Genomic DNA, 11,276 nt, shown 5'->3' with positions numbered 1-11,276 from the left:
ACCTTGTGGGATGTTTAGCAGCCAGCCTGGCATCTGCCCACTAGATGCCACTAGCAACCCCCACAGTCATGGCCATTAAAACTGTCTTTAGACATTGCTAAGTGTCCTCTGCGGGAATGGGGCAAAATCATTCCTGGTTTAGAACCACTGATCTAAGAGGTGGTCTTACTTCCAGATATTTGGAAAGAATCCCATTATCAAAATGCCTCAAATACACATTTGACTTCCTCCTCAAATGAGACTACTTACCTATCTTACAGGACCCTTGACTACACAGAGCCCATTCCCCATTTATACACCTCACTGATGGAGCAAGTTACACATTCATATGTATTAAAGTACATCTGGGTGCAATCTTGGAAATTCCACAAATTGCAGTATAATTTTTAGGGTGTTAAGTTCACTATATGTAAATATTTTAAACAGACTTTAATATTTGTAACTTTTTGTTGGCATTTCCCCCACTTTTTAATGTGATTATCCTCCCAAGGTGAAAATGACTGGGGCCATGTTAGCTGTGAGGCTCAGAACATATTTCCTCCCTGGTCTGTTTTCCAGCATGCTCTGTTGATGGTTTCCTGCTGCCTTTCCTAAAAGGTGTCACTATTCCTCTGTTTCTTCTAGAGACAAAAGGCTCTATCATCTTTCCTACAGAAGGAGCTCAAGGTCCAGCATTAGGTAAGGTTCCTGGTGAGGGATGGGGGTAGGCTCTCTGGTGAGCTTGTGTGGAACTTTCTTCAAGTTTGCTCTGGGATAAGATGTCAGCAGAAACCTTACACGAAGAAGAAAGTAATTTGGCTGCTGTCTACACCCTATTGGGGCTTAATCCAAACTACACTGATTCTTCTCTACATGGTTTCTTGACAACGTAAAGAGCAAAAATGGTTAAAAAGAAATGGCAGCCAAAGGACACTTCAGGACAATACTAGGCTTCCTTACATGCATTCATATCTTTTAGAACCACAGGAACCTCCAGAGTGACAGCCATTGTCACCCCTGAGGAATGATAGCTGAGGAGGTGTGGGAAGACTAGCAGTGGGGAGATGAGGGCTTTTGAATCATTTTCAAAAAAGAGAAACAGGCAGATTCACGGAAATCATTGACCCACCAGGAGGCTCTGCCTTGCCCTGTTGTAATATTCTAGAACAGACCAGTCAATAGATGCTGAAGATGACAACTGCTGGGAGAAAAGTTTTGCCAAACTGACTTATTTTCCTTTTGATCTGATGAGCAGGCTAGGTGGTGGCGAGAGAAGATGGAGCATGACCGAGGAACCTCCCTGAAGACTGTGCCCGATGGGCACGTCTCACCACGAGCCCTCTCTTCCTGGACCCCAAAGCTCTCGTCATTCCCCAGTTTGGGTTGGTTCCTTGAACTGCCCTGAGTCTTCCACTCACTTCTGGTAGCTCTGTGCCTTCATCCCTGTCTGTTCCCTCCACTTGGACTACTCATCCCCTCCCTGGTTTCCCAGGCAACTCTTCCTCATTCCTGGGACTAAGTTTAAACATCACTCCTCCAGGGAGGCCTTGACTCTGGACATCCTCCTTCTGTGTTAAGATATCATCTCCCTGGCCAGGACTGGCTCCTCGACCATCCCAGCTGAAAGCTCCAGGGTCTGTTGAATATGTTACTGTGTGGAGGGCAGGCAGCAGGTGCATGTTGACTATCCGTGGGGTCAGGGAAAGGAAGTTTGGGGGCTTATGTCAGCCTGTGTCCTGAAAAGTGGTTGAAGAACCTGGGAACAGTTAACTTGGAAAAGAGGAGGTTCAGAGGAAGTCTGTCATTTAGAAGACAGACTCTATACTTACAGGTGATGTTACAAACAGCAGTACCATGACACACAGTTGGAAGTTAGAGGGAAGCAAGTTTTTGCTTACTTAAGTAGAACCCATTCATGCCAGAGACCATGGGTTGCTCTTCTTGATTGCACTTCTATACCTTCTTCTTTATTGAATTTATTTTTAATTGGAAGATAATTGCTTTATAATGTTGTGTTCATTGCTGCTGTATAATGTGCATCATTCATAAGTATACACATATCTCCTCCCTCCTGAACCTCCCCCCGCCCACCCCTCACAACCCACCCTGCTAGGTCGTCCCAGAGCACCAGGCTGAGCTCCCTGTGTTATACATCAGCTATCTATTTCACACATGGTAATGTATATGTTTCAATGCTACTCCCTCAACTGTCTACTCCCTCTTTAGTAACAGAACCCCAGTTTTACTCAAGGCATCCCTGTGTCATTAAAAGATCACATTTTCCAGTCTATCTTGCAGCTAGATGTGACCACGTGACTAAATTTGTGGCCAAATGGAAGTTGTTGCGTGGCACTTTGGGGAAAGCTCTTAAATGGGCTTCAGACAGCTGGCATATGCCATTTTACCTTTTCCCCTCCTTCTTTGCTTGCATCTGGAATGCAGACTTGATGGTTGGAGCACCAGCAGCCATTTTGGAACATTAGAAAACCATGAGGATGCCACATGCTAAGGAAAGTGGAGAAGAAAGAATGAGCCAGAGATACTAAGATCATTGTAGAGCTACTACACCTATTCCAGGTTTTCCTGACTTCCATGAGAAATAAACCTTTATTTAAGTCACTGTTACTGGGTTTTTCAATATGCAGTCAAAACCAGTCTTAACTGATACACCAAATATTTCCCTTCTTCCTTTGTGAAGGTCTCCATCCTCTGGTACATTTAGGGAACAAGACATTTTATCTCACTCGTCTAGCATCTTCTGTGCTGTGGGCTTTGACATCCCTGCTACCACCTACTCCTGACCCTCACCTTTGGCTTCCTGATCCTGAGTCTTCTCTTGTCAGTCTCTTTGCCCCACACTGGACACCAGGCCTCTGCCTTCATCTTTGTGAGGCACCCTAGCACAAGATTTTTGTGTGTAGAAGGTATTTTCTGAAGGTTGGGGCACAGCAGGGGGTAATTTCAGCAAAGAACAGGGACAAGTTTCAAAATCAATGCCAGACATCATGTTTCTAGAAATGTCTTGGCCACACCCTACCAGCAGAGGTTTTTTGGTGGCAGTATCCTTCCTTTAATTCTCAGTCAAAGAAATAATCTCTCCTGTTTCTCTCGCCCCTTTCCCAGTTACTAACCAATGGTCCCAAGTTCTAGTTCCTCTCCTTTGCAGAGCAGGTGGGCCCTGGGCCTCCTCTGAACACAGCCACTCTCTCCTGGTCTCCATCCATCACATGAAATTGTTTTTTATCTTGGATCAAATTCTTCCATAGGGTTTATTCCCTCTGACTGAAGTGAACCCTGGGGCTGGTGGGTTGCAGGCTACTTCTTTTCAGACTTATACACTCAGCCTCTCTCTGGGGTGGGGGTGGGAGTGCAGAATCCCTATTTTTCAAATAAGCTCCCAGGCAGTAACTGAGGCCTAGAGAGGAGAAACAACTAGCTGAAGGTCACACATCTGGCGACCAGCAAAACCTGAAGTAGATCTCGGATCTGAGATCTGCCAGGACTCTTAAACTACTCTGGGCCACAGCCTGGGTGAGATCGCAGCATGTCTGGGGTCTACTTCCTCAAGGATCAAGTCCCACTGGCTGACTCCATGGCAAGCATACAGCTTTTTGAATTTTTGCCTTGGAGAGTCAAGGAGAAACCCAGAAGCTCATCTGGGAGCCCTCAGAGTCTGGAGGCCACCGGCTCTGTGGGGTGGAGGTCACCCCTGGCCCAGAAGATAAACTGAAGCACACAGAGAGAATGAGGCCGGCTCCGTCATCCTTCGCAGCGCGCTTTGCTGTCAAAGTCTGACGCTGCAGCTGCCTGTGAACGAAGCAGGAGGGAGGGTATGTTCTGTTACCGTCTCATAGGAAGGAAAAAAGCCTGAAGCAAAGTTGAAGCTGACTTCACACCACAATAATGGAAGAATCTTTCTATTCTGTTCTGATTCATCTCTGATGGGGGCTTCCCTGATGCCTCAGACAGTAAAGAATCCCCCTGCAATGACCCGAGTTTGATTCCTGGCTCAGGAATATCCCCAGTAGAAGAGAATGGCTGCCCACACCAGTATTCTTGCCTGGAGAATTCCATGGACAGAGGAGCTTAGTGGGCTGCAGTCCATGGGGCCACAAAGAGTCAGACATAGTGTTTTGGTTTTTTTTTTATTTGTTTTTTGTATGACTAATAGTAAGTTATATTTGAATTTAGGACCAAGGTGGGAAAAATCATCTCCAGGGCCAGCAGAGATCCTGGGAAATTTGTGCTTCAGACAGTTCCTGCTGCATCACCGGCTTTGTGGCTGGCACTGGTGGTCACTCCTCTTCCTCTGGGGCAAGTGGGCCAGTCAACGTCTCTGCCTGTTTCCGGGAGAACTGAGGAGGCCCCGCCCCCTGGGGGCACTGGTACTTCCTGGCCCTCTGTGCTGACACTCAGGAGTGGGCTGTAGGCTGTTTGTTTATTGCATTTGTGCATAGACCCTCTGGACACTTGAATCTGAGTGTGTCCAGCTGTGCACGGACACATTTCTGATTACGGGCAGAGACATGGAGAGCTGGATCTGGCCTGAAAGAACCTGCAGGGAACGGACCACCAATGGCTGGAGCAGGTGGGGGTCCACCTCCCCAGGTGTGTGAGACCTTAGGGTCACTCCTGCTTGAAGTCTTGGGGCCATTCTCCCCTCCCCACACTTTCACAGGAGGAATCAACGCGGATATCCCTCTGTAGGTTAAACGGTTGAGGGGCTTGAGTTCTGTTTGTGTCTGTGCAACTTTAGGCAAGCCACTTAACCTATCTGGGCCTCGGTTTTCTCACTCACAAAGCCAGGGATCAGAGGAAATGGATGGCTGAGGTCACTTCCAGAGCTTACTTCCTGGGATTCAACTGGCCTTGAATGGGCTGTGCTCCTGAGCTGGAGCCCAGGGAAACAGGAGGGCATTCCTGAGCAGAAATAGTCTATCTTGGTGGATGGAAGGACCCTGATGGGAGATGTGGGGACAGGACCCCAGCTACAATGACAGTCAAACCTTTTAATCATGGCTCTTTGTGGTGGCGGAGGCTAGGAATGGGGCAGGGCTCCGTGGATAAACTCAGGCAATTGTGATACCCAAATCACTGACTGTTTATTTGAAGACACTGAATTTCAGAGCTCAAGTTTGGGCACAGAGTTGAATCCTACTCACAAAGAGGGACAAGTGACTGTGAGCAAGTCAATTCCCCTCTCTGGGCCTCTCCTCTCTTCTGTTCAAAGGCTGGACTTCCAGGTGTCTTAAGACTCTCCAAGCTCTGCCACCCACGGGCCTTCCTTTTGGCACTGGCCAACCAACCACCATAGCTGCCATCTTCCAGGAAGGGGTAATGTGCTGGACACCCCACACCTGCGTGGCCTCAGGGTCTATTTTTAAGGCTCAGAGAGGTGAATTCACTCATCAAGGTTGCACCACTAATTGGAGGTGGAGCTGGGGCTCCAACCCTGGCCTCCTGTCCCCAGAGCCTGCATTTGTTACTGCTGGGCTGTCACCCACCCTGTACCATTACCTCCCACCCTCCCAGCACGCTCTTCCCTCCCTCCTCATTCCCTATGCCCCCTCCATTCTGCCTCAGTCGAGCCCACCAGCCTGCCTCCAGCAATCCAGCCCTACCAGCCCAGCGTCTTCAACATGCACTGGGCTGGAAAGATGCTCCGGGCCACAGTGCTCACCCCACTTGCCCAGCAGCAGCCTTGCCCACCCCCGGGCCGTTCTGGCTTGCGACCAGTAGCTGCAGAGAAACCCTTAGCTCGATTTTTCTGACCACCCGATGGCCACCGTTCCCTCCACTTAATGAATTGCAGGGGAGCATTGGGTGGTCGACAACAGAGGCCTGCACGGGCTGAGTTGGAAATTAAAAGCGGCGTCCGAAGGGTGGGTTTGAAGGCAGCAACAGGAACCATGAATATTTTACAAGAAACCGGAATTATTAATGTTTCAATAAAAAAACAAAACCCCAGTGTCCATGTGAAGATTACATGTGACTTAAAGCCTTCAGAAAACCGCTGTGGTTCTCCTTCTCTCTCTCTTAAACCACTCAGCACGGCTTCGCTTAAACCGTCCCCATCTCGCCAACCCTCAACCCAGCGGCTCTAAATGGCGGTGCATCCGCCCGGCCGCCCCCGATCATTAGCGCGGCCCCCGCCTTCCTTCGGAGCTACGGACGCACCCGAGAAATATTTCTGGAAGACTATTTACGAACTTCCCCATAATCATCAATCATACGGTTAAGAAGGGATGGAGCAAGATTTCTTACCTCAAGGAGGCTCTAATGCAAAAAAGCTATTTACTTGGGCACGGACGGGGGCCTGCGATTCTGATGCCATTACTATAGAATACATAATAGCATCAATAATTAAGTATAAATTGGATTTAATATTTTATGCTGGCGACATGTAATTTACACTCTACCCGAGAAATCAAAGGTCATGTCTGAAATAAATGAGTGTGGGGTTGGGCCTCCAGTGGAATTAGCACATTCCCCCCCGAAACCTCTCCACCGCCTCCTGGCAGCTGGAGCCCAAGGGGAGGAGGGCGGCCGGCAGGCAGCGGAGAGTTGGGGTCTGGCGGCCTCGGGGAGACGCTGGTCTCCGGAGTGCGGCTCTTTAAAAGAGGCCCCGGGCCTCCCTGGGGTCAGCGTTGCTTCTAGAGGCTCTGAGGAGGGGGGCGCTTGGAGATGCTAAACCCAGAGGCAAGTCCGCCCCTGAGACAGGGCTGTGGCTCCGAAAGGCTGGCGGGATTCTGAGGGGACACTGAGGCCCACGGCGAGGAAAGGCTCGCCCCGCATCACACAGCGGGGCGGCAGGGTCAGAAGAGGACCTAGGGCTCCAGCGTCCGTCAGCTCTGCTCGACGGGTGGGGCGCGGCATTGGTGCCCGACCCCGGGGGTGGTCTGCTCGCCCCCTGGGGCTGACCCTGGCCTGGGGGCTGGCGCCTGGCTCTATGCTGTGTGATTCTCAGAGCTGTTCAGGCTTGGCTGGGGGGTGGAGGGTGGGGTCGCGGGGACGCTTGGTCTCCGCGGGGCCGGTTTGGGCTCGGGCCAGTGTGTTGGTGAGACTCTGGAGGGCGGATAAGCAAGGACCTCGCTGCGGGGGTGGCTGTTTGGCATGAAGGAGCGGAGCATGAGCATTCGCGCAAGCTTCCAACAGCTCCCCAGGTCCCCCCCGGGAGAGAATCCAGAGTCCTCTTCTTGCCGTGCAAAGTCCTCCCCATCTCCTACCTCAGCCCCTCAGCACTGCACCCCAGGCTCCAGCTACACCAAATCCAGCAATGCCCGCCGGGGACCATGCCCCTCTCACGCCAGGCCTTTGCCCTGGCTCCTTCCCTCTGCCTGGGACACCCTTCTCTAGATCCCCACGGGACTCCTCCTCACCTCCCAAGACGTTTTTCCAACCAGCCTCTGCCCATACTCCCCACTCCCTTCCACCATCCACCGTGCCCCTGCTTCATCTTTCTTCCTGTGCTGACAACGTCTGACATTTTAATGTCATCAAAGTCTCCCCCGTCCTGGAATGTCAGCTTCCGGGAACCTCATTCCATCTGTTCACTGCAGCTTGCACAGTGCCTGGAACAGCGCTAGGCTCATAGTATGTGCTTAATTAAAATTTGTTGCCTGAAACAATCTGTTATATCCAAGTCATCTTTTATGTCTTAGGCTAGCCATCCCCTCCTCTAGGGACCTCTGACCCACTCTCCTGGTCCCCCACCCCTCCAGTCCCCGTGCCCGCCTCTGCTGGGTCAGGTACTTCTTCAGCACCCCAGGGGATCATTCTAGTGCTGATCTTGGGAGGTGACACCCGTCCGTTTTCTCGTCTGTCTGCTCTCCATGTTCTGCTCTCGGGGGCCTCCTTGGTGCCCAGCGCAGGGTCTGCGTGTGACAGAAGCTCAGGAAATGAATGCCGGACAGATGCATGAAGGCGCTGGGCCACAGTCATGTGGGCTGGTGGCGGGCACGGGGAGCAGGTGGGGATGGGGAGGAATCTGGCCCAAACCCTGAGCTCTAGGCTGCAGGAGTTTCTAGAAGCTGCTAAAGCTGTCTCAGGAGGTGGCTCCAGCCAAGAGATAGGAGTCGGGGCCAGGAAGCAGAACCCCTCTTTCCTCCACCAACCACACATCAAGCATACATGTTGGGCAGGGAGCTGGGAGGCACCCAGGAGAAGAGTTCCGTTTCCTCATCTGTCCTGACAGAGTGGACTGGATGGGCCATGCCATGGACGGAATGTGGCTTTAAGTTCATATGTTGAAATCCTAACCCGCCCCCAAAGACGATGGTATTAGAAGGTGGGGCTTGGGATTGAATGAGGGTGGCCTCCTCATGAGTGGGATGAGGGCTCTAATCAAAGAGGCTTCAGAGTGACCTCTGGTCCCTTTCACCATGTGAGCACGCAGCAAGCAGGCACTGCCATGAACCAGGAAGAGGGTCTGCTGAGAACACAGTCACGCAGATACCTTGATCTTGGACTTTTCAGCCTCAGGAACCTTGAGAAATAAATTTCTGTTGTTTCGAAGCCACCCAGTCTGTGATATTTTGTTATAACAGACCAAACTAAAACCCCAAAGCTTTTCCAATTTGAAAATGCCTGTTTATCTGTGACCTGGGGTGGGGGTGGGTCTTAGGAACAACTGATGTTTGTTGGAATGACTGGAATTTAAAAAGTATTATCTCATTTAATCCCCACCCAGTTCCGAGAGGCAGGCACTGTTATTCTCCCCTTTTACAGTTGAGGAAATTGAGACACAGAGAGCTTAGTGGCGTGCCCACGTTCATAGTCTGCAGTGGAGTCAAGACTTGAACTAGGCTGACCGGCTCTGAGTTTAGACTCCAAACGCCATTGTCCTACCTGATGGCTGAGGTTTAACCCTGAATATCAGCCTGGGGCTAGAAGAGGGGCAGGGGTTTGGTCTGAGTGCTTGTTGAAGAGCATGGAGTGGCTGGAGAGGGGGCCCTTGAAATGCAGGGGGAGGTGCTCTTCAGCAAATGGAGGGGCAAACCCACATCTTTCTTGCTGCCCCTCCATGCTCCCCACCACATATGTAGACTGGACTGAGTACTAGCCACCTACTTGCTCTGTGAGCTTGGGCATGTCCCCTTTCCTCTCTGGGCCCTGGAATCCTCACTTGAGGAGGTGGGTTCCAACTCCAAGCCTCCTTCCAGTTTTATCAGCCTGAGATGCTGCGAGTCTGTCTCTGTTTTCCTCTGTCCTTCCTTCCTCTGGCTCCCAATGGGAAGCCGCAGGGCTCAGGGGTGTGTTGATGCCCCCGTGTGTGTCAGTCTCTTGGGCCCAGAAGAGGGCAGAGAAGGCAGAAATGGGACCCGGAGGGATGACTGGAAGAGATAGCACAGCTGGTTGATGGTAAATATTTGTTGAAGCAAACTGACCATGAGGAAGGCACTGGAGTTTCTCCTCCAGGAGCCTCCTACAGATGTGTTCAGTGGAGCCGGCTTAGCCTGAGGTGAACATCTGCCTGGTGGAGGTTTTCTACACCTGGCAAGAGGGCTCCATGCTGAGAGGCTGGGGCTGGTCTGGTCGGGGGACACGGGGGCTGAGTTTGTGGTCCCCGATCTTGTCTGGGGTCCAGACCCCTGGGCAGATCTTTAACAAAGTGTCGGGCTGACCTTGGTCCCCGACCTTCCTCCTTTCAGAGAAGACATGATCACGTCTTCACTCCTGTTATCAGCGAAGCATCTGTAGCCTGTTTCACAGATGAGGAATCTGAGGCTCAGAGAGGTAAGGAAGGCTGCCCGAGGGACACAGCTAATGAGAGGCAGAGTCAGAATGGGACCTAGGCCTGGTGGCCCTCCATGGACCATTCTGCTCAGGCCACTCTAGGGGAGAGAGAGAGAGGAGGCAGCTGGGGGAGGGTCACCAGTGGAATCTGCCTCAAATCCTGGACTTCCCTACAGTGGCTGTGCAGCCTTGGATAGGTCACTCAACCTATCTGAGCTACTGTTTCCTCATCCATAAAACACAGCTCAAGACATCCAGCTGGCATGAGTGGTATAGACAGGAGTGGACAGCAGACGCTGGCAGCAGTAGGGGTTCAGGGCGCGGACTCTGTCACGTCTGAGCTGGTGTTGGTGTGGGTCAACGTCATCAGGTGATCGAGGGCTGGTTCTGCAGAGGACAGAGAGAGAGGGACAGGGTGTGGCGGGCCCGCCTCACCCCTGTGAAGGTGGTTTGAAGGAAGCTACTTACCACGTGTTCTGGTTATAAATCACTGGTGATAAAATATCCCAAACCCAGTGACTTAAGACCATGGCACTTTTCAATGACCTTCTGGTTCTGAGAGTTGCATGGGCTCAGGGAGGCGGTTCTTGCTTGGGTGTTCATGCAGTTGTGCTCAGAGTGTGGCTAGGGTGGGAGTCATGCTGAAGGCTTCCTTCAGTGTCAGGTCTCGTGGCTGATGCTGGCATCCCCTAGGACCTCAACTGGACCAGTTGCCTGGGCTGCCCCACCCCGTGCTCTCCCCCACATGCCCTGGGCTTGCTCAGTGCATGGAATCTGGGTTTTAAGAAGGAGGGTCCCAAGGGGGCAAGTGGAAGCCGTGTTGCCTGTCCCAACCTAGAAGTCACATAGTATCACTAACACTATTATCTCAGGCCCACCCAGATCAAGGGGAAGAGCGGAGAGGGTGGTTGTCACCGTGTTAAAAGACCATGTGGATGAAGGTTGTCATGGTGGTCATGTTTGGAAAATACATCTGTCACGCTGTATGAGTTCCGTGGCCCGGGAAGTTCACATAAAAGGAGCTTTGATGTCCCATCTGCGTTCTTCTCTCACATCTGGGAGATCCATGTTTACCAAACTGCTTTTCTTCATTGAAGACTGTAGCAACTGGTGCTCCAGATCCGCCTACAGTTATGATAACGTGGCTCTGAGACGGGGGCTGGGCTGAGCCCCAGCACCAGGCGTAGGACTGTCGCAGAGGGCGCTTAACAAGCCTGGGCTCTGGGATCTCAGCACTGTATCAAACGGCCCAATGGTCCTCGGCGGCGGGGGAGGGCAGTGGCTTGAGCCGTGTGTCCATGCAGAGGGTCCCTCAGGCTCAGATCTGCGGCCACCAGCATGGAGTGGTCAGAGGCCTTTCCTGGGTCACACAGCAGACCATCAGGAAAAGCAGGAGCAGAATGCAGTTCTTCTGTTGTCTTGCTTGGGGCTCCTGCCAGGACACTGGGTAGCCCATGAATCTGCAGAAGAAATCTCCTGGGAGCCTGGGCGAGAGTGTGAAGCAGCTCTGTCAAGGGCAAGCCCTTCCTTCCAGGGCTGAGTCCCCCTGCTATCAGAGTAGG

At 51.9% G+C, this 11,276-nt stretch overlaps 1 long non-coding RNA gene across 1 annotated transcript; it reads left to right on the top strand.

Moving 5' to 3' along the window:
• The first annotated feature begins 1,292 nt into the window (after window positions 1-1,292).
• Window positions 1,293-2,440, top strand: LOC148778463 (uncharacterized). The gene is made up of 3 exons (XR_016038674.1): window positions 1,293-1,361; window positions 2,093-2,154; window positions 2,422-2,440. It is a non-coding gene; the product is annotated as an uncharacterized LOC148778463 (long non-coding RNA).
• The last annotated feature ends 8,836 nt before the right edge of the window (window positions 2,441-11,276 follow it).

The sequence above is a fragment of the Moschus berezovskii genome, chromosome 2, assembly GCF_049115385.1.
Source record: "Moschus berezovskii isolate FMDL1 chromosome 2, NW_MosBer_1.0, whole genome shotgun sequence".
Lineage (NCBI taxonomy): Eukaryota > Metazoa > Chordata > Mammalia > Artiodactyla > Moschidae > Moschus > Moschus berezovskii.
Note: the sequence above shows the minus strand (reverse complement) of the source record. Positions and strands in the feature narration are given on the sequence as shown.